Here is a 21,245-nt window from a genome sequence, read left to right as displayed (position 1 = left end):
AGAGAGATCAGCCAAGGAGGGTTGTGAAGGTGAGATGTGGACATAGCACACCCTAAACCCTGCACTCTGTATGTAGCACTCTCTTCAACCCTGCACTTTGTACACAGCGCACCCCTGAACTTTGAAACCCTGAAACCGTACTCTGTAAATAGCGCACCCCTAAACTCTGTACGTAGATCAACCCTAACCTCCCCACATAATGCACTTCTGATATTTACTGCTCTTTTAAGATCCTCCCACTGTGCAATGTGTCCACATCCACAGTTTGATGTGGTTCAGTGGGGGGGGTTGAGTTCCTGCACTTATTCTCTGAGAAAAATAGCCCTGGATACTGAAGAGTGCAAAATCTGGTGCAGCTGTGAATGGTAGCCAAGCTTCTAACTTCAGTTTGTTCAATTAAGCTTTGACAACAAAACCTGGAAGCTGATTGGTTTCTATGCAGAGCGGCACCAAATTTTGCACACTCAAGTTTTAGTAAGTCAATCCCATATAGTCTTACAAATGCAACCGGCCCTTTGAGGGCAACCATAATGCCAATGTGACCCGCAATGGGGGGAGTTTGTTACAGTAGTTTTATTACAAATAATCTTTACACGCTGTTTCTTCGAGAACCATAGGCTTTCTTCCTCACTTGCCAATCTTTGATGGTTGGAGGATGCACAGAGGCAAGAAATGGGGGGTATCAAGTGATCATTCTTCAGTTTCCACTTAAAAGTAACATATTCTTGATTATTCTCAGTGATATTTTTTCAGATATACTTATTTATAAAAGAGATCATACATATGGGCATTTATTTTTACTCAGTACATAGGTTCTGCTTTACTCCTCCTTCCTACTATGAAAGTCAACCCACTGAAAACCATACATTCTCTGTGTGGCTGATTATTTATTAAACGGAGTGCATTGTGTCAAAAAAAGTGCCGATAGTAGTTAATTCACAAATCTCTAAATTTTATACAGTACAAATACGGATTATTTTACATGGGAACATGTGTCTGTTACATCAAAAATTTCCTGTCCCTATTTTCCCTTTTCCCCCCTTTTTTTCTTTTCTTGAAACTCTGACAGTTGCCCTGTGGTAGGCTGGGTGGGTTGTCTCTCATGCCCACCTCCCTGAGTGTTGTTGGTAAAGTAAAAAAAAAAGATGTTCCTGAACCTAATTTTCTGATTCATTGTGATAATAATGCCATCTTTATCACTACAGTAGGGAAAATTACCTTTATTGCTAATTTGCTATCTAATTAAACTGCATCATTGTGTGCAATTTTTGAATGCTATTTTATATTTGATGTGTGATCCAACTATTGAAAGTCTTGATTATTGTGTATTGTGATGATCCACTAACTAACTTTCTTGTTAACACTGTCTTGTTTTATAATACTGGACTGTTCCTATTCTTTTTTCTAAACTATAATAAAAACATTCAAAGATCAAGGAACTTGATTTTGAGAATTTGAGATTTGTAGAAATGTGAGAAAAACTAGTTGTATGGCTGTCATTCTGAGGCTTTGGCTTCATTACTTTGTGTCACTGACATAAGGTGGGAACACACTATAAGAAAATCGGGCAAATGGTCGTACGGTTTTTCCCAGTGTTTCACAGCAAGTCGGAAATGAAAATGGAAATGTATGAAATTTTTCATATGACAAAGCCTTTTTTTTCTTGTTTCTTGTTTCTGATCATGTGTCATCTTTTGAATGTTTGTTTTTTTTTTTTCTCGTATGAAAACCATACAAAAACAATACACCTTAAACAAAAATTCTTCATTCTGTTAACGTACAAGAAAACATTTGGCATTTGTCCTTTTGGAAATTTTCGTTTGGAAAGTCTGAAGCAGTCACACTCTCATAATTTTGGAGTTCAATTAGAGCTTTACGTTCCTCTTTCGTACGATTATCACTGCCTATCACCGTCCAATTGACTTTTTGGAGGTCCTCCTGGACTTTCAGCAATCTGTGTTTGTAGTGTCTCTAATTGTAGCTTTTCTTCCTCAACAATAAGCCTCATGACCCCAACCCATGATCAATACATTGTTGCCGCCATTTATCAAGAAATCTATCCGTTTGTAAATGGGTAGCAGGCACCATCCGTTCCCTTAGAGTGTGGAATTATTTTACTGCTAATATAGGATTCTAATGAAAGCATATCCCATTTACGGTTTAATGATCTAATAATGAGTTTCTTATGCTCCTTAAATAATGGTTTAATGTCACTTGGTTCCTGTGACTCAGTGTCTACTGTTTCTAAATGAAATGCAGCTTTAATCTCATCATCAAACTCATCACCAATCACAAATGCCTTATCCTCGCACAGTCTTTTAATCAATTTACATTTTGTCTAATGTGGGTACAGATTGGGAATAAAACATACTATTTCAATAAAGCCAGAGTAGTAAAGAGGATCCAAATGCAGGTGATCCAAAGAGGATCAGGGGTCAACAGAATATACGGATAAAATTAATCTGAATCCAATTTAATTAAATGGTGAGAGGGCTCAATCAGTAGTAGGATGTTACCGATTCGTCGGTTAGGACGGGATACCTCCAAAGCAAATAAATCACTGGTATGTAGGAAAGGGGGTTGGGATAAAGAGATATCCCAAGAAAGCAATAAGGAGACTCCACCACGGTGTATCTTGGTGGATTCAATTAATGCAGCAGCATTCACCTTCATCTCAGTGATTCCTGGGGAAGCACGGATCGGACTGAATGGAGACGGCCTTAGATACTACAACGGAGTGGTGAGAGCCTCCGGGCTGTATCATGTGTTTGCTGTCCCTTCCCATACCCGTTCCCCCTTACCAATGAAATGAACACCGAGATATACTTAAATATACCGTGCACCTATCAGCTGTGTTTTTGTGCCTAACTATATTTGCAGTATTGCATGAATCACTGTGCCTAAAGGACTTGTTCATCTCATTTTGTGATCACCCTGTCAGATCCGGGACGCTCATCTATGCATAACATTCGATCAGCCTATTACTCTACTCCTGTATCTTAGATCTGGGACGTTTATCTATGCATTACATTCAATCAGCCTACAACTACTAATGCATTACATTCGATCAGCCTACAACTACTATCATAGCTCTTTGCTTCAACTTTAATTTATGAACTCACCAGGCTTTCCATCAACTAACGGACACTGGTCCCAATATTTAATCTTTAATGGATATCTAGCCATGAGCATATTAGCATATCCAGGTTCTATATCATCCATGTGATAGATATATATATGTATGTGTGTGTATATATATATATATATATATATATATATATATATATATATATATATATATATATATATATATATATATATATATATATATGTGTGGATAGATAGATATATTATATGATATTTTTGGCTTAATAACAAAGCAGCACCATAGAATCACATTGCGTACTGGGTGTGCATGTGCAGTGTGCATGGGGTTTTAAGTTCTGGCGCCATTTTGTGACAACGTTGTCCACTTGTATGTGTGTGTTTCTTTTTATTTTTGGGTATTAGGGAAAACTACTCCACATTAGCCGTGTTAGGTCAACAACAAAAATTTTAAACATACATCCTAAATTTTCAGCCTATTCCTTTGGTTATAATCATTTTGGTTTTCTTTTGTAAAGGATTTTTTTAATCTTACAATTTCTGTTTGATTTATATAGTATTATATGGTATGGTTCTGGATCAGATGTATCATATGGACACCCAAGGCGCTTACTTTGTTGGTCCCAACAGGTGGCGCCATATCAGCTGTTCTTCTGATCTATCTTTATCTAACCATTTCCTCTATGGAGGTAAAAGGTGTTTGAGCAGTTTTTTCTGCTCCTATTTTATTTTTACATCTCCGCATTGTGCTGACAATTCTGTCACCAATGGACCACCGTAGGTTTTTTCAACTTCGGGCAGGAAATGTATAGGGAAATGATTGTAAGATCTCTTCTCCACGTCACTTCCGGTGCGCCTGTTGACGTCGGATGTCACTTCCGGTGCGGCGGGATCTGACGTTCAGCTTTACAGCTGTCCTTAGTTCATTTTGGCACCGTTGATTTGGCGCCAGATGAACTGGAGAGGGATATAAAGGGAGGCGTTCACCATTCATTCAGTGTCTGGTCCTCGTGAGGATAAGAACCTTGGAGGTGCGCTCCTGTGACAAATAGGTATTTTATTTTTACATCTCCGCATCGTGGTGACAATTTTGTCACCAATGGACCACCGTAGGTTTTTCCAACTTCGGGCAGGAAATGTATAGGGGAATGATCGTAAGATCGCTTCTTCATTTCCGGCGCCTTTTGGCTGCCACCACGTCACTTCCGGTGCGCTTATTGACGTCAGATGTCACTTCTGACGTTCAGCTTTACAGTTGATTGGTTGACATTGATTTGGCGCCAGATGAACTGGAAAGGGATATAAAGGGAGGCGTTCACCATTCATTCAGTGTCTGGTCCTCGTGAGGATAAGAACCTTGGAGGTGCGCTCCTGTCACGAAAAGGTATTTGGATTACTGATCAATTTTTTTCTTATGCTTTTTTTTTTGACACAGCTTTTGAATCTGTGCTTATTTGATTTAAGGAACTTCCAGGATATCAATGCCAAGGCCTTCAGGGAATATCTTCTTTCCTGTTGGCTCCCTCTTTGTGACAAGGATTTGAAGTTATCCTTCTATTCCATGTATTCTGCATTTTTAAGTTAGGCAATTCCTTCTAAACCCTCTAATGTCCCTCGCATTCAATCGTAGAGCAACTTTTCCTTAGATATATTTTTTATCTTTATCCATACAGATGGACCCATGTTATATCCCCTAGCATATCTATCCCTCTCTATGATACTCCACTTTGATCCATTATAACCATCCATACTAAGGGTGTTAGTTCATTTATTGAATACACAGGTTAGTGCCCTGATTAGTGCATTAATTGTGTTTTATTCTCTGTTCAAGTCCGCAATGTCATTTAAATATTTTTGTACTAATTTGTATTTTCTACTGTTATTGTCATTTTTTGAAATATGTATTTTCTATTGTAGTGATCATCTTATATACAGTGCCTGCTGTAAAAGATCTCCTGAAGAAGCCATAAAAGGCGAAACATGTAGAGATAAATCAGTTGTGCATTTTTGCCTGTATATTCTATTGATCGACTGTATGAATGTTATTCAAATAAGAATTGTAATCTATTAAATTTATATTTTTTCTATATTTATGTCTCGTATGCGCTTAAGTCCCAAAATAACCTTTCTATATTCTATACATATTCAAGGGATGTGGCGCTATAACAATTAATGTTTCATCAACCTAGCGCTAAAACCTTTTTTCTCCTCTGTGATATAATAGGGTGGCAAACACCCCAAATTTATGGAGCTGGTTTGTTGAAATGTATTATTTTCAAATCTTTTTTGTAATTATTTACTTATTAGTGTTTTTTCCAATTATAATTTTTTGTCTTGTACAATGGCAACCTATAGAGGTTTAGGTTTTGAGGGTCTGATGAATAAAATTCATCTAGCACAAGGGGCCTCCTTTGGAGGTATAACTTTGGAATGCTTCTTTATGGATCTTAAGAGACTATTGGAGAAAAAGGCCTGTATATTCTGGAATAAAAAATATATTGAAGGTAAAATAGTCCCATGGGGTTTGCGAATGCAAATTTTTCCAAATCTATTAAAGGTCGAATCAGAATTTAAAACCGAGTGGGAAAGCAATCTCTAGTCTTGCTCATTTACGATGATGAACTCTTCGTCAGCATTACTCCAAGGAGATTGAAACCTTGGATATAGAAATTGAAAAGTTCTATACAGACAATAGTGGTTTATTGGCTGACTCCACCTTCAGAGATTCGGAAATTGCCCTGGAAAAACATCTCAAAGTATTTGTAGCTGATATTTTGAAAACCAAAGATAAGTATTACCGAGATAGACAGGCTTATGAAACTAACTCCGCTTATAGATGGTCATCTGAGGGTGGTGGATGTAAAATGAAACCTTTTCCCCAGAGACAATACAATTCAAACCAAGATCCAAGTGATTCTGATGAATCATTGTTATCTTTTATCTCCTCCCAACAAGCAGGTTCCAAACAGATTTCAGCAAGTGGCTCACAAAAACGCAAGTATGATCGTGCGGCACAGAATTTATCGGCTTCAAAACGTACTCCACAGGACAATACACGATACAGGTCTTCATTCTCAAAATAAACCTGTATCTTCTGCACTTTCTTCCAATAATGTTTCTTTTATCTCAAATTCTCTGGCAGCTTCTGAGGTCTAATGTAATCACCCCTTTGGGGGACTTACCACTGATCCCCCCTCCAGGGGATCTTCGCAATGCACCAATTTTTTCTCCCCAGCCCGCTGCAGATCCCAAAAAGATTCTCGGCGTACCTGGGATCACAACAAAAATTGGAGGCAAGACAACTTCCAGGTGATTAATTTATCTTCCTGCTCACTAACAGAGGATCAGACCAGTGTTCTTAGCCTTGGTCTGCCATTCTGTCCTGACCAGGAGGTTGATTCTTTTGAAGAGTCATAAAAGATATAAATCAGTTTGCCCGTAAATTAATGTTTAAAGTCATTTATGATAGGGATCAGTCGAACCCTATCAGGACTAATTCTTCCGAAGATATCTGGAAAGATAAAACTATCAACGAAATTAGAGCCATAAATGATCTTATGGAACTATGGGAGGAGAGTAACCCCCTAGACGACCCTTTAGAGGATCCTTCCTCTGATCCATTACCAGCTTTGGATTCCCAATTTGAGAGAAGCTTCCCTTCACCTTCTCTATATAAACCAAAATCACGTGGTTTCCCTGTTCTCCAGGGAAATCCAAGTATCTGGGCATTTACTCAGCAAGTAATGAAGGAAATCCAAAGTACCAAATGGAAACGATTTAACAGAGATTCCAATCTCAACCCGATTTAGCGAAGAGCATTAATTTCTTTAAAAAATAATGATCAGTTGATCATTAAACCTTCTGATAAAGGAGGCAACATAGTCGTTATGAATATTGAAAACTATAAAGCTATGGTCATGGATCTCCTAATTAATCGCCAATGGTACAGACCTATTCATTTAGCCCAGGTTAAATATGCCCAAACAAAATATCATATCTTAATTACCCGAGCGTTCTTTGATAATTTAATTGATAAAAAAACTTGTGAATTTCTAACTGTAAAAATGCCAAGGATGCCAACTATATACGCCTTGCCAAAGATACATAAAAATGCCCTATTTCCTCCAGAACGTCCTATTATATCAGGCAATGGCTGTTTAACAGAACCAGCAAGTCAGCTAATTGAGGACTACTTGTGGCCACATGTAAAATCTCTGAGTTTGTATATTCAGGACACTGCGGACATTCTACGATCTCTTGATGGGTTGTCCGTTCCAGAAGGAGCCTGTAGATGTGGAAGCCCTTTACAACTCGATCCCCCACAAGTTGAGGGGTTCCAGTTGTCGATGGCTTCCTATCTGAGCGGGGGCCCCAGGCAAGGGCATATAACAATTTTGTTGCCGAGGTTCTGCTCTTTATTCTTAACAATAATATTTTTACCTTTGACCGCTCCCACTACCTCCAGGTGCAGGGGGTTGCGATGGGGACTAAATGTGCCCCATCATACGCCAACCTGTACCTGGAGGGGTGGGAACTTGAGATTTTTTTCTTCAGATAGTTTTGCTGAATGCTTTGATAAAGTACTAATCTGGAGACAGTTCATTGAAGGTATTTTTATTGTCTGGACAGGAACCAAGGATGAATTAACCGCCTTTGTGAAAAAATTGGAAAATAATTCCTACAATTTTAAAATTTACCTTGGCTTGTGATCAGAGGTCAATTGATTTCCTGGATATCACAATATATGCAAATTCAGATGGTACTATTGGCTCATCTCTTTACAGAAAACCGTTGGCAGGAAATACAATCCTGCATGCAACCACCTCTCATCCTGAGTCTCTGATTTGCAGCATACCTTACAGTCAATATTTGCAACTGAGGAGGAACTATAGCAGGAGTGAAGATTTTAAACAGGAGGCAAAAGCACTCCAGAATCCTCTCCTGAATAGGGGATACAGTAAGGCATGCCTTAAAAAAGCCTACAAAAGAGCAAAACAAAAAGATAGAAGGAACTTAATTCACTCAAAAAAAAACCTTTCAAAAGTGACCAAAATGTGCGTTTAATTACAAGATTCGCAGGGGAACATAAAAAGATTCGCAGAATGGTTCAAAAATACTGGCATTTACTTGCTACAGATGAGGTTCTGTCTAGATACGTGGGGGTTTACCCCCAAATTACTTACCGCAAATTAAGGTCCCTTAAAGACCAATTGGTACATAGTCATCTAAGTCTTAGAGTAAAACAAACAAGCAAGGGTACTTACCCGTGTGGAAGATGCGACTTCTGCAGTCTCTTAATGAACACTGCAGAGGAGACCCTTCCTAATGGTCAAGTATACAAACCTTGTTTTTACGCAACGTGCAAAACAGTAGGTGTTGTTTATTATATGAAGTGTGAATGCAATGCATTTTATGTAGGACAAACAAAAAAACCTTTTTTTCACCGAATTAGAGATCATGTTTCTCTTCTGAACAAGAAAAAATGGAAACACCAATCAGTAAGCATATGGGACTGTTTCATGCCTTTGATGTTTCCAAAATAAAATTATTTGCTCTAGAATATGTACCTGATTTTGATAGAGGTGGAGATATTGATAGGGTGCTCCTCCAACGCGAATCCAAATGGACTCTCTTAGCTTTAAGCCGTTTCTATAGTGATATAGCCATTGTTTATGGGGACTTTTTACTCTCCTAGATAAAGTTGTGTATTTAAACTTTAAAATATTTGTAATTCAATAATTAACAGACTGGACAGTTTATTAATACTTTAGGTGCCAGGGTCTGGACCATAGCCGCGTTAGGTCAACAACAAAAGTTTAAATATACATCATAAATGTTCTGCATATTCCTTTGGTTATAATAATTTTGACTTTCTTTTGTAAAGGAATTTTTTAATCTTACAATTTTTGTTTGATTTATATAGTATTATATGGTATGGTTTTGGATCGGATGTATCATATGGACACCCAAGGCGCTTACTTTGTTGGTCCCAACAGGTGGCGCCATATCAGCTGTTCTTCTGATCTATCTTTATCTAACCATTTCCTCTATGGAGGTAAAAGATGTTTGAGCAGTTTTTTCTGCTCCTATTTTATTTTTACATCTCCGCATTGTGCTGACAATTCTGTCACCAATGGACCACCGTAGGTTTTTCCAACTTCGGGCAGGAAATGTATAGGGGAATGATTGTAAGATCTCTTCTCCACGTCACTTCCAGTGCGCCTGTTGACGTCGGATGTCACTTCCGGTGCGGCGGGATCTGACGTTCAGCTTTACAGCTGTCCTTAGTTCATTTTGGCACCATTGATTTGGCGCCAGATGAACTGGAGAGGGATATAAAGGGAGGCGTTCACCATTCATTTAGTGTCTGGTCCTCGTGAGGATAAGAACCTTGGAGGTGCGCTCCTGTGACAAATAGGTATTTAGATTACTGATCCATTTTTTTTTTTTTGCTTTTTGTTTTGACACAGCTTTTGAATCTGTGCTTATTTGATTTAAGGAACTTCCGGGATATCAATGCCAAGGCCTTCAGGGAATATCTTCTTTCCTGTTGGCTCCCTCTTTGTGACAAGGATTTGAAGTTACCCTTCTATTCCATGTATTCCGTTTTGGGCATTTTTAAGTTAGGCAATTCCTTCTAAACTAATGTCCCTCGCATTTAATTGTAGAGGAACTTTTCCTTAGATATATTTTTTTATCTTTATCCATATAGATGGACCCATGTTATATCCCCCTAGCATATCTATCCCTCTCTATGATACTCCACTTTGATCCATTATATCCATCCATACTAAGGGTGTTAGTTCATTTATTGAATACACAGGTTAGTGTCCAGATTAGTGCATTAATTGTGTTTTATTCTCTGTTCAAGTCCACAATGTCATTTAAATATTTTTGTACTAATTTGTATTTTCTACTATTGCTGTCATTTTTTGAAATATGTATTTTCTATTGTAATGATCATCTTATATACAGTGCCTGCTGTAAAAGATCTCCTGAAGAAGCATTAAAAGGCGAAACATGTAGAGATAAATCAGATGTGCATTTTTGTCTGTATATTCTATTGATCGAATGTTATATGTATTCAATTTCAAATTTTAATCTACTAAATTTATATTTTTTCTATATTTTTGTCTGATATGCGCTTAAAAAGTCCCAAAATAACCTTTCTATATTTTATACATATTCAAGGGATGTGGCGCTATAACAATTAATCTTTCAACAACCTAGCTCTAAAACCTTTTTACTCCACATTAATGTTATTTCTGTCATTTTTTAGTTGGTTTTAACATACCATTTAAAAATCAATAAAGCTTGTTAGATATTTTCAATGATACACTGTGGTGGATTCTCCTTATTCCTTTCTTGGGATATCTTTTCATCCCAACCCCCTTTCCTACATATCAATGTAAGTCACCTGGCTGTGCCTGGCTAATATGAAAGCCCAGAACTGCCTGCACGAGTTACATGTAGCCTGTACCCAGCTCTGCTAGAAGAGGGGCAGCTCTTTACTTTGATTCAAGCTGCCTTTGCAAACCGAGTGTCCCTGCTATTCAATTCTATTTTGTTGTGATATTCTTGTAAGCCAATGGTCACTCAAGGTCAACAAAGGTGTGATTAAATGCACTTTGCTTTGTTCTATTGAATTTTGTATGTTGCAGGAAACTTCAAGCTGGCTATATACTATTAGATTTTTGTTTGAAAATTCTTTGCACATTTGACGATTGGAATAATGTCGTTTGAAAGTACTTCAAATTTCTGTTTGCTTTTAACATTCAATTTTGGAATAAATCTAATCTCCCAATCGAAAACAACATTTCCTGTTAGTCATTCGTTCAAGAAAAAAATTCCATCCTTCTCCTTCATGGTCAAAAACAAACGTAGATTTGATCCCTTGAATGATTAGAAAATTTAGCATACGTTTGTAAAACAAAAAATGGCCAAAGAAATTTTGCTAGTGTATAGTCAGCTTAACTCTAGAACAGGGGCCTCCAAACGATTTGGTGTAAGGGGCACATAGTATACTTTACAAATATTTGCAGGCTCAAAAAAAGTCAATCCTATAAATGAATGAATAAACACCCAAACAAAGAACTTCACATCAGTGCTTCCCTTTCACATCAGAGTGCCCCTCTTCACATCAGAAACCCCCATCAGATCAAGGTTTCCCATTCACATCAGAGCCCTCCTTTCACATCCAAAGTCCCCTTTTCACATCAGGGCCTCCCATCACAATGGAACCCCCCTATAAATCATAGCCACCTTTTCACATCAGAAGCCCCCAATCCCATTCTTAGTCCTTCTGTCTTTCTTTGCAAATTTCACCACAGTGGCAGCATGAGGCAGGTCTGGACAGAGGAGAGGGGTGGAGCAGGTCCTTTTTTGAATGCTGGGGTGGCCCTGGATGCCGCATGTCCTAGATCAGGGATCTCCAAACTATGGCCCTCCAGCTGTTGCGGAACTACACGTCCCATGAGGCATTGTAAAACTCTGACATTCACAGACATGGCTAGGCATGATGGGAATTGTAGTTCCTGAACAACTAGAGGGCCATAGTTTGGAGACCCCTGCCCTAGATCAGGGTTCTCCAAACTATGACCCTCCAGTTGTTCAGGGACTACAATTCTCATCATGCCTAATCATGTCTCTGAATGTCAGAGTTCTACAATGCCTCATGGGCCATGTGGTAACAGCTGGAGGGCTGTAGTCTGGAGATCCCTGTCCTAGATTATCATCATGTATTTCCATGGTGTGGTTGGGCTGGCTGCCATTACCATAGAAACAAATCACACTGTGGGGTCGATTTACTAAAACAGGAGACTGCAAACTCTGGTGCAGCTGTGCATAGTAGCCAATCAGTTTTTAACTTCGGCTTGTTCAATTAAGCTTTGACAAAAAAAAACCTGGAAGCTGATTGGCCTCTATGCAGAGCTGCCCCAGATTCTGCGCTCTCTAGTTTTAGTAAATAAGTGTCTTGACCACTCTGCTTCATTTGTTGTTATGATACTGGCAGCCAGCCCACCTGAACCATAAAAAATGCATGATGCAGATACAGGACAAGCTTTTGTGGCTTGGGTGCGAGCACGCACGAGTGCTCCCATGGGAAGCAGCTTTCCAGGGGGGCACTGGACAGAGGGGAGGGGCCAGGAGCGCCGGCGGGTGACCCGAATAGTGGAGCTTCGCGGCCGCTCTGTGCAGTGGAATTGACTATACTGGTAAGTATAGACATTTTTTTTGGGGGGGGGGTTGCTTTTTTGTTCTTTCATTTTACAATTACAATCACTTTCAGGCAAATATAGAAAAATATGCCCCCATCTTAATAACATCAGCTAGATATCTCAGTAGCATTGGCTCATAGACTGTCCAAGCTACAATCCTAGAGGATTTGGCAGCCTCCAGCTAGTAGAATACATATGCTCTCCTCAGCATCATCACAGTGTCCCTCTCTGTACACCTGGGTTCTGGTAGATCATGGTGCAGCCTTTGATGCCCCTGTGTTCGCTCCAGGAGGTCCATTTACTGCCATGTGCCCTTAGAGCTTGCAGCTTTTGACCCCATCTTATCCTTTTGAGGAAAGGAAGAAACCTAGTGATCCACTTCGTCTTCAATGATAAAATATAGAACCGATGATCAATGTGGAGTTACTGTATATCAAGAGAATTTGAGACGACATTGTAAGATGTATTGGACCGAGATATATACAGTATCTCACAAAAGTGAGTACACCCCTCACATTTTTGTAAATATTTTATTATATCTTTTCATGTGACAACACTGAAGAAATGTGACTTTGCTACAATGTAAAGTAGTGAGTGTAAAGTTTGTATAACAGTGTAAATTTTCTATCCCCTCAAAATAACTCAACACACAGCCAATATTGTCTAAACCACTGGCAACAAAAGTGAGTACACCCCTAAGTGAAAATGTCCAAATTGGGCCCAAAGTGTCAATATTTTGTGTAGCCACCATTCTTTTCCAGCACTGCCTTAACCCTCTTGGGCATGGAGTTCACCAGAGCTTCACAGGTAGCCACTGGCGTCCTCTTCCACTCCTCCATGAGGATATCACAGAGCTGGTGGATGTTAGAGACCTTGCGCTCCTCCATCTTCCATTTGAAGATACCCCACAGAGGCTAAATAGTGTTTAGGTCTAGAGACATGCTTGGCCAGTCCATCACCTTTACCCCCAGCTTCTTTAGCAAGACAGTGGTCATCTTTGAGCTGTGTTTGGGGTCGTTATCATGTTCGAATACTGCCCTGCGGCTCAGTCTCCGAAGGGAGGGGATCATGCTCTGCTATAGTATGTCACAGTACATGTTGATATTCATGGTTCCCTCAATGAACTGTAGCTCCCCAGTGTCGGCAGCACTCATGCAGCCCCAGACCATGACACTCCCACCACCATGCTTGACTGTAGGCAAGACACACTTGTCTTTGTACTCCTCACCTGGTTGCCACCACACACGCTTGACACCATCTGAACCAAATACGTTTATCTTGGTCTCATCAGACCACAGGACATGGTTCCAGTAATCCACGTCCTTAGTCTGCTTAACTTCAGCAAACTGTTTGCAAGCTTTCTTGTGCATCATCATTAAAAGAGGCTTCCTTCTGGGATGACAGCCATGCAAACCAATTTGATGCAGTGTGCTGCTTATGGTCTGAGCACTGACAGGCTGACCCCCCAACCTCTGCAGCAATGCTCTTACATATTTTTTCCGAAAGACAACCTCTGGATATGACACTGAGCATGTGCACTCAACTTCTTTGGTCAACCATGGCGAGGCCTGTTCTGAGTGGAACCTGTCCTGTTAAACCGCAGTATGGTCTTGGCCGCCGTGCTGCAGCTCAGTTTCAGGGTCTTGGCAATCTTCTTATAGCCTAGGCCATCTTTATGTAGAGCAACAATTCTTTGCCATGAGGTGCCATGTTGAACTTCCAGTGACCAGTATGAGAGAGTGATAACCCCAAATTTAACACACCTGCTCCCCATTCACACCTGAAGCCTTGTAACTCTAACGAGTAACATGACACCGGGGAGGGAAAATGGCTAATTGGGCCCAATTTGGACATTTTCACTTAGGGGTGTACTCACTTTTGTTGCCAGTGGTTTAGACCATAATGGCTGTGTGTTGAGTTATTTTGGGGGACAGCAAATTTACACTGTTATACAAGCTGTACACTCACTACTTTACATTTCTTCAGTGTTGTCACATGAAAAGAAATAGTAAAATATTTACAAAAATGTGAGGGGTGTACTCACTTATGTGAGATACTGTATGTGTGGGGAACTTCTATATTATATTTTAGGCTGCAACTACAATGTTTCATATGAGTAAAATTACTTTTAACAATATTTTTGTAGGCAGTAAAAATTGTTGTACTTTTAAATTATTTGGATTTGTAATTTCTGGGTACCTTTTAAGAGCCCATTGGTGCAATATTTCCGTTACCCCCCCCCCCCCCCCAGGGGCAGCTATTGTTTACCTCCTCAAATTGCTAGTTGACTAGCTGTTAACACTGACCCACTGACACTTTGAGTCAGTGACCCAGATGAAGTATGCAGAATCCTTATGGAAATAATTAATCCAGGTCAGTGATTCAAAGTATTCAGACAAGAGGGTCAGCATGGAGAACAAGGAAGGAGCATTTTCCAAGGGATAGATCTTGCGTTCAAAGATGAACTCCAGGTAGATATTAAAGACACAGAATAATGCAACTCTGTATTCATAAATAAGTAATTAAATGTATTTTTTTATTGCAATCAGCTTATGTACCTGAATTTGACTTGCTATCAGCCTCTTGCAGTGCCTGTGCAGCAGAGCTCAGTTTAGAAGAGGTAAAAGCCTCCTACAAAGCTTGTCAGATGTACTATAGTGTTTAGGGTTGCAGCGATACTGTTTTTTTTTTTTTTACTGGCGAGTGAGTACCGATACTCTTGGTCACATGCTCACCGATACTGAGTATCGATACCTTTTACGGTGGGATTTGAGCCCATACAAAATGAATGGGCTCAAATCCCACTGCAAAGAATCGCATGCTTTTTGAACAGGAATTTGGTGCGATTCCAGCCTAAATCGCATGCAGTTTCCCCGCACATTTCCTATGTGAACCGAGGCTGAAGTCACTATGATAAGCATGGGTTCACAGGGGGGCTGTGGGGGAAATCGCATGTGATTCAGACAGGGATTGCACCACATTTCTCGTCGAATCACATCATGTAATTCTTTGCAGTGCGATTTGATCTCATTTATTTTGTATGGGCTCAAATCGTACCGCAAAGGTATCGGTTTCAGGTATAAGAGCATTTGCAAGGATACCGGTGTTGGTGCAACCCTAAGAGTGTTCATATGCTAACACAGAGCATGCTGACAGGAGGATAGATCAGTGAGAGAGAGAGATGAGCTCATTGATGTGCTTTTATGAGGGTTACTTAACCGCTGCAGACAGTGGCGGCCCGTCCATTAGGGGCGCTGGAGCGCTGGCCCCCTCTATCCATGACCGCCACCCCCATGCTCTATCCATAGCTGCTATTTTGCAGGACACCGCCAACCCCTATTTATGCATCTGGCCCCTTTCAGCGGCGGGGGTGTTTTTTTTTTTTTTTTTTTTTTTTAAACGCCTGATTAGACCCAGGGGCTCTAATAGGCTTCAAAATACTGTGGGCTCGTGGCACAGAGCATTGTGCCAGGAGCCCACCCAGGTGTTACAACAGCGAATGAATATTCAGTATTGAAACACTGATCCTCAATCTGGCCAATCAGAAGCAGGTCTGAGACACCTTTTCTGATTGGCCGAAAATAGTCCCAAATGGCCGCCGAGGAGGAGGGAGGAAACAGAAGCTGCCACGATGCCCGTGGAGAGCAGGGAAAGGGAAAGCTGTTGCCGCCGAGCAAGGAAAGCTGCCGGTGAGCTCTCCCATCAGGGGGCATCATAGAAGGATAGATGCTGGTCTGAAAGGCATGATCCCCTCTTTTTTCACTGCACAAGCCAATGTCATCATTTCTATAAGTACATTCCAGTACTTAATGGATTACGTACCCAGATGTACTATGACCGGTTCCTTCAAACTACTATGCTCCACTTGGCAGTAGACACTTTGCCATGATTGAAAATTTACAATGATCAACACTGTTATCTGATTTTAGCAGACCAGTTTTGATGCCGAGCACGGGTTACAGCGGTTCTTGCTTGCTATGATCCTCTGTGGTGGGGGATCATGACCTTCTGGTAAGGAGATACCCCTTCTATCTTTCGGTGGTGGATCACAATCTCTCACAGAGCGGATCAAGATTGTTTTTTATGGACTTTATTGTTCCTTTTTCAGCACGAGTGGTTTTTATTAGGTGCCACCATTCACAGAGATTTGTCACTAATATGATATGAGTCATATATAATTTTTCACATTATCAAGCTTTTCATATATGTGATTTTATTTACTATACATGGTTCTTAAATTTCACCATTGTGGGTAACTCACACATTTCACCAGTTTTTGTTGTTTTTATAGCGCGACTCTTGTGTTTTTCTTTAACAATTGTAAAATAACCAATGTGACTGGTGAATCATTCCAGTGTGTTGAGGTGGCATTCTTAGGAGGTCACTGGGGTTGTACCTTCCTCAGTCTCTGTGTTTAAGGAACTTTTTCAGCTCTGTATTACCCAACTGGGTAAAAGAATGGATTGCAACTAGAGAAAAAAATAGGGGGAGGAGAGATTGAGAGAAGAGAGAAGAAAATAGAAGAGGAATATGGTTAGGGAAGAGGGTGGAAGAAAAACATAACAGAAAGTACTCGCCTCCCGCTTCCCCCTTTCCAAATACCTAAATCGTGAAAAGCTAGTCAGACAATTACCCCCATGTGTGCAACGTTTTGGTCCCTGCTACCTGAAGATTGACTTTCAACTATTGTGTTGTCCTTAACCATGAAGCGGGGGACTTGGATAAGGGGGAGGGCCAAGGAATTTGGAAGAATAGATGTAAAAGAATAGATGCATAGGATGAATCTGTTTTAACATACCAGGTATTATGAAAATTAGAGATCCTATCCTGTTTGCGTGTGCAATTTCTTCCATGTTTTGTACAAAGTTCAGTTGGGATACCCTCTCCTTTAAGATGGGGGTGGGGGGGTGTATTTATGTTCAGTGACTAATAATAGTGGTAAAGCAGTATAGGCATATCCCACTTTTACGTACACAATGGGACCAGAGCATGTTTGTAAAACAAAAATGTACTTAAAGTAAAGCAATACCTTTTTTCACTTCGGGGGGGGGGGTCAGGGGCTGTAGAGTGGGGAGCAGTGCCTATAGTGGAGGGCCATGAGCTGCAGTGGAGGGGTCAGGGAGTGAAGATTATGGTACTGTTCTGCAAAATATACTTGAGAAATCTTTGCTGTTTCAGGTTTTGTATGATTTTACCTGCATTATCTTTAATACGAACGATAGTGACTTTAGTTTTTTGGACTCTCAGGGATCTAGCCAGGAATTTTTCACTTTTGTAACCTGCTTTACAAGTAAACCCTGCTACGTAGTCGTAAGGCCCCAAGGGATCTTTTGATCAGAAAACCAACAATCTCTTGTCTTGTGTCAGTAAAGTTTTCTCTGCTAGTGCCTGTTTGTGTTCTTTCCAGGTCCTCTATTTTCCTTCTTATGCAGCAATCTGGGATTGTCCAGCTTTTTTTTATTAAACTGGGATACCTGCTGTATGCAATCACCTCTGATCTTGAATTTATGCGCTTCCACAGAAAGGAATCCCCCTCTATATCATTTCATATCATCACTAGAAAATAATTTAATGCATAAGTTAATATAGAAAAAAAATCACAAAATCTAAGAGTAGTGAGAGAATGTTTGTACACTATATCCATTATATATATGAATCTCTGTAAGATTTTTTACAAACATCAGAACATAGTCCAATATGGTTATTTTTGCCCTAGTGTCTACGAATGTCAAAGATTGCAGTTTCTTTTTCATTTATTGTAGCTTTTTATAAGGGGAGACAGTTTTTTGGTTCAAAGTGTCCAATACGAGAGTTGATTGTGAAGATAAAATCTCCTTCAAGAATCCGCATTCCTTTTAACAATTTGGAGACCACATGGCCCATAAAGTCTGTTTGACCACAGTTTGAAATGTAGACATTTTGCAATAGTGACAGATGTGTTTACAGTGAAGCCTTTACAAAATGAAATCTACCTTCTGGCTCTTTCAGGACTTATTTAGTTTTGTACTGATTTGTGGATAAGGATGGTAAACCCTGTATGTTTTGTTAGATGGAGAGGAGGTGTGTATAGCTGAGGTGAATGTAGCAGCGCAAAAGTTGGGAATTTTGTCATGTTTAAAATGTGTTTCATTTTCCCCTATCAAATTATTTTTATTTTATGCAAGTGTCTTCTTACTGGAAGAGCATTACATCACATCCTATACTTTAGACACTCTAGTAGGAACTGAAGATTCATCTATATCTATCATTTATCCATACTTGGCAAGGCTTGGAGCTTTTGTTTTAGATAGATCTAATATCCGAAAATGGTCTCAGGATTTTCAGGTGGTCCCAGGATTTTCAAGCATACCAAAGGCCGGACAGGACTCCACCATAGATGTCCAAAATGTGAAGAAAATAAGGCCACATTAGCACACTTTTGGTACTGTGCATTAGATAATCATTTTGGAAGTATTGGTTTATGCATCTAAAATCTGTGGTTATGGCATTCTGGAAGACCCATTGCTAGTTTTGTTTAGCTATTGGGAGACAGCGCCAATGGGTCAGTCAGAAAAATATAACACAGAATTGGTCCACATTTTGTATAATAACAGCAAGAAGGTACATACTTGGAGAACGGCTCAACCCGTTGCCCCTAACTTTGGAAAGGGTACAGATAGATATAAAGCAGGGGTCGGCAACCCATCAATTGTGGGCTATCTGTCGACCGATGACAGGTGACAAACTGCAAAGACGTCCCACAGTTGCGACCCATTTCTTGCTCTAGAGCGGCGCATGCGCACACTCACACAATCCAGGCTGCAGAGGCAGTCCCCGCCCCTTACATACATGCGGCTGCAGGGCAGGGAAAGCCTCTGGAATAGCTCGGGTGGGTTTGGGCTCTTCTCCAAACACGCCCATTATATTATATTATAGTAATGTGATCTGCCTGTTTGGTTTCAAAAACAAGAATAATAGCACTTTAGAACGTTTCAGCACGCATATTAATTGCAATTGCACCTTGGATTGTTTCAGTATGCACAACAATTTTATTTAGTGGTTTTATTTTTATCCTAATGAGTACTATATATATTGACTTTCTACACCAAGGATCACACATTTTGTTTGATTTTAGTTTTAATGCAAGACCACACTGTATAAGTAATTTTTAATTTGGTTTTATTTGATATTACAAAATTGATACACATTGATAACATTTATAATTACACTGTGCAATATCTTCTTATGCCTCGTTTCCACCGAGCGGATCGGTTCAGATCGATACAGTTTGTAAAGCCTAGAATGGTCCGGCCTATTCAGGCTAGCGATTCCACTGCAAGTCGAACCGACAGGGGCCATACATGGGTTTAGAAAAAATGCCTAGCATGGCGTCACACGTTCGCCAATTAGTGGAATGTATTGTAGCTCCGCCCTAACCAAACCATTTCATTTTCTATGGCCCCACATCTGAAGCAGGACCCTGAATGGAGCGGTTCGGTTGTATGGGCCGCTTTCATAATGGAAACACCCAAAATTGCGTACCGTACCAAACCGAACTGATCTGCTCGTTGGAAACGAGGCATTAGTCTTTAGGATTTTTCTAAAGGAAGCAACTTATGTATTTTACACCACTATTGGTTAGCAGTAGAACAGCGCCATATCTACTTTGTTTTCTTATCATGTGATATTGCTCCACTTAGTGGTAGTAATTGGTAGAAGCAGCAGTTCTATTAACCCCCTCCAACTCCTTATTCAGTACCTAGTCCTATGCGCGGAGATTTTTCCTTTTTTTTTTTTTTTTTTACCCCCTAATACCATACCCTCCTGACGACCCCAGCCCTCCTTATCCCCCCCAATACCATACCCTCCTGACACCCCAGCCCTCCTGATCTGCCCCCCCCGATACCATGCCCCTCTGACACCCCCAGCCCTCCTGATTCCCCCCCCCCCATACCATGCCCTCCTGACACCCCAGCCCTCCTGATTCCCCCCCCCCCAATACCATACCCTCCTGACACCAACCAGCCCACCTGATCCCCCCCCCAATACCATACTCTCCTGACACCCCAGCCCTCCTGATCCCCCCCAAATACCATACCCCCCTGACACCCCAGCCCTCCTGATCCCCCCCCCCCCAATACCATACCCTCCTGACACCCCAGTGCCCATAACCTCTTGATACTTCAACCCTCCAGATTCCCCTGTACTGTGCCCTCCATATTTCCCAGTACCATACTCCGGAACCCCCCCCCCCAGTACCGTGCCCCCCCTGACCCCCCCCCCATACTTTGCCCTCCTAACCTCCCTGTACCATGCCCTCCCAACCCCTACCATACATTCTACTGACCTCTGTAGGCCACCCTACATCCCACAACCTCTGTACGCCGCCCTACATCCTACTGACATCTTTACACAGCCCTACATCCTACCGACCTCTGTACGCCGCCCTACATCCTACCGACCTCTGTACACCACCCTACATCCTACTGAACTCTGTACGCTGCCCTACATCCTACTGACCTCTGTACACTGCCCTACATCCTACTGACCTCTGTACACTGCCCTAGCTACTAACTGACCTCTGTACACTGCTCTACATTCTAAAGACCTCTGTACACTGCCCTACATACTACTGACCTCTGTACATTACCATACCTACTACTGACCTCTGTACACTGCCCTACATCCTACTGACCTCTGTACACTGCCCTACATCCTACTGACCTCTGTACACTGCCCTACATCATACTGAAGTCTGTACACTGCCCTACCTACTACTGACCTCTGTACACTGCCCTACATATTACGGACCTCTGTACACTGCTCTACCTACTACTGACCTCTGTACACCACCCTACAATCTACTTGCACTGGCCAGAAATCAGAGCAGCTAGCCAGGCCAGAAATTAGTCAAGAAAATCAGCCTGCAGTACCAGATGTTCT

The 21,245-nt window shown here is 40.8% G+C and overlaps 1 protein-coding gene across 3 annotated transcripts in view; it reads left to right on the top strand.

The window, feature by feature from the left end:
- The window catches only part of RNF130 (ring finger protein 130), a 612,280-nt gene that overhangs the window by 256,029 nt on the left and 335,006 nt on the right, over positions 1-21,245 (top strand). The gene's annotated exons all lie outside the window — the stretch shown is intronic.

This window comes from Aquarana catesbeiana, linkage group LG03 (assembly GCF_042186555.1).
Source record: "Aquarana catesbeiana isolate 2022-GZ linkage group LG03, ASM4218655v1, whole genome shotgun sequence".
NCBI lineage: Eukaryota > Metazoa > Chordata > Amphibia > Anura > Ranidae > Aquarana > Aquarana catesbeiana.
Note: the sequence above shows the minus strand (reverse complement) of the source record. Positions and strands in the feature narration are given on the sequence as shown.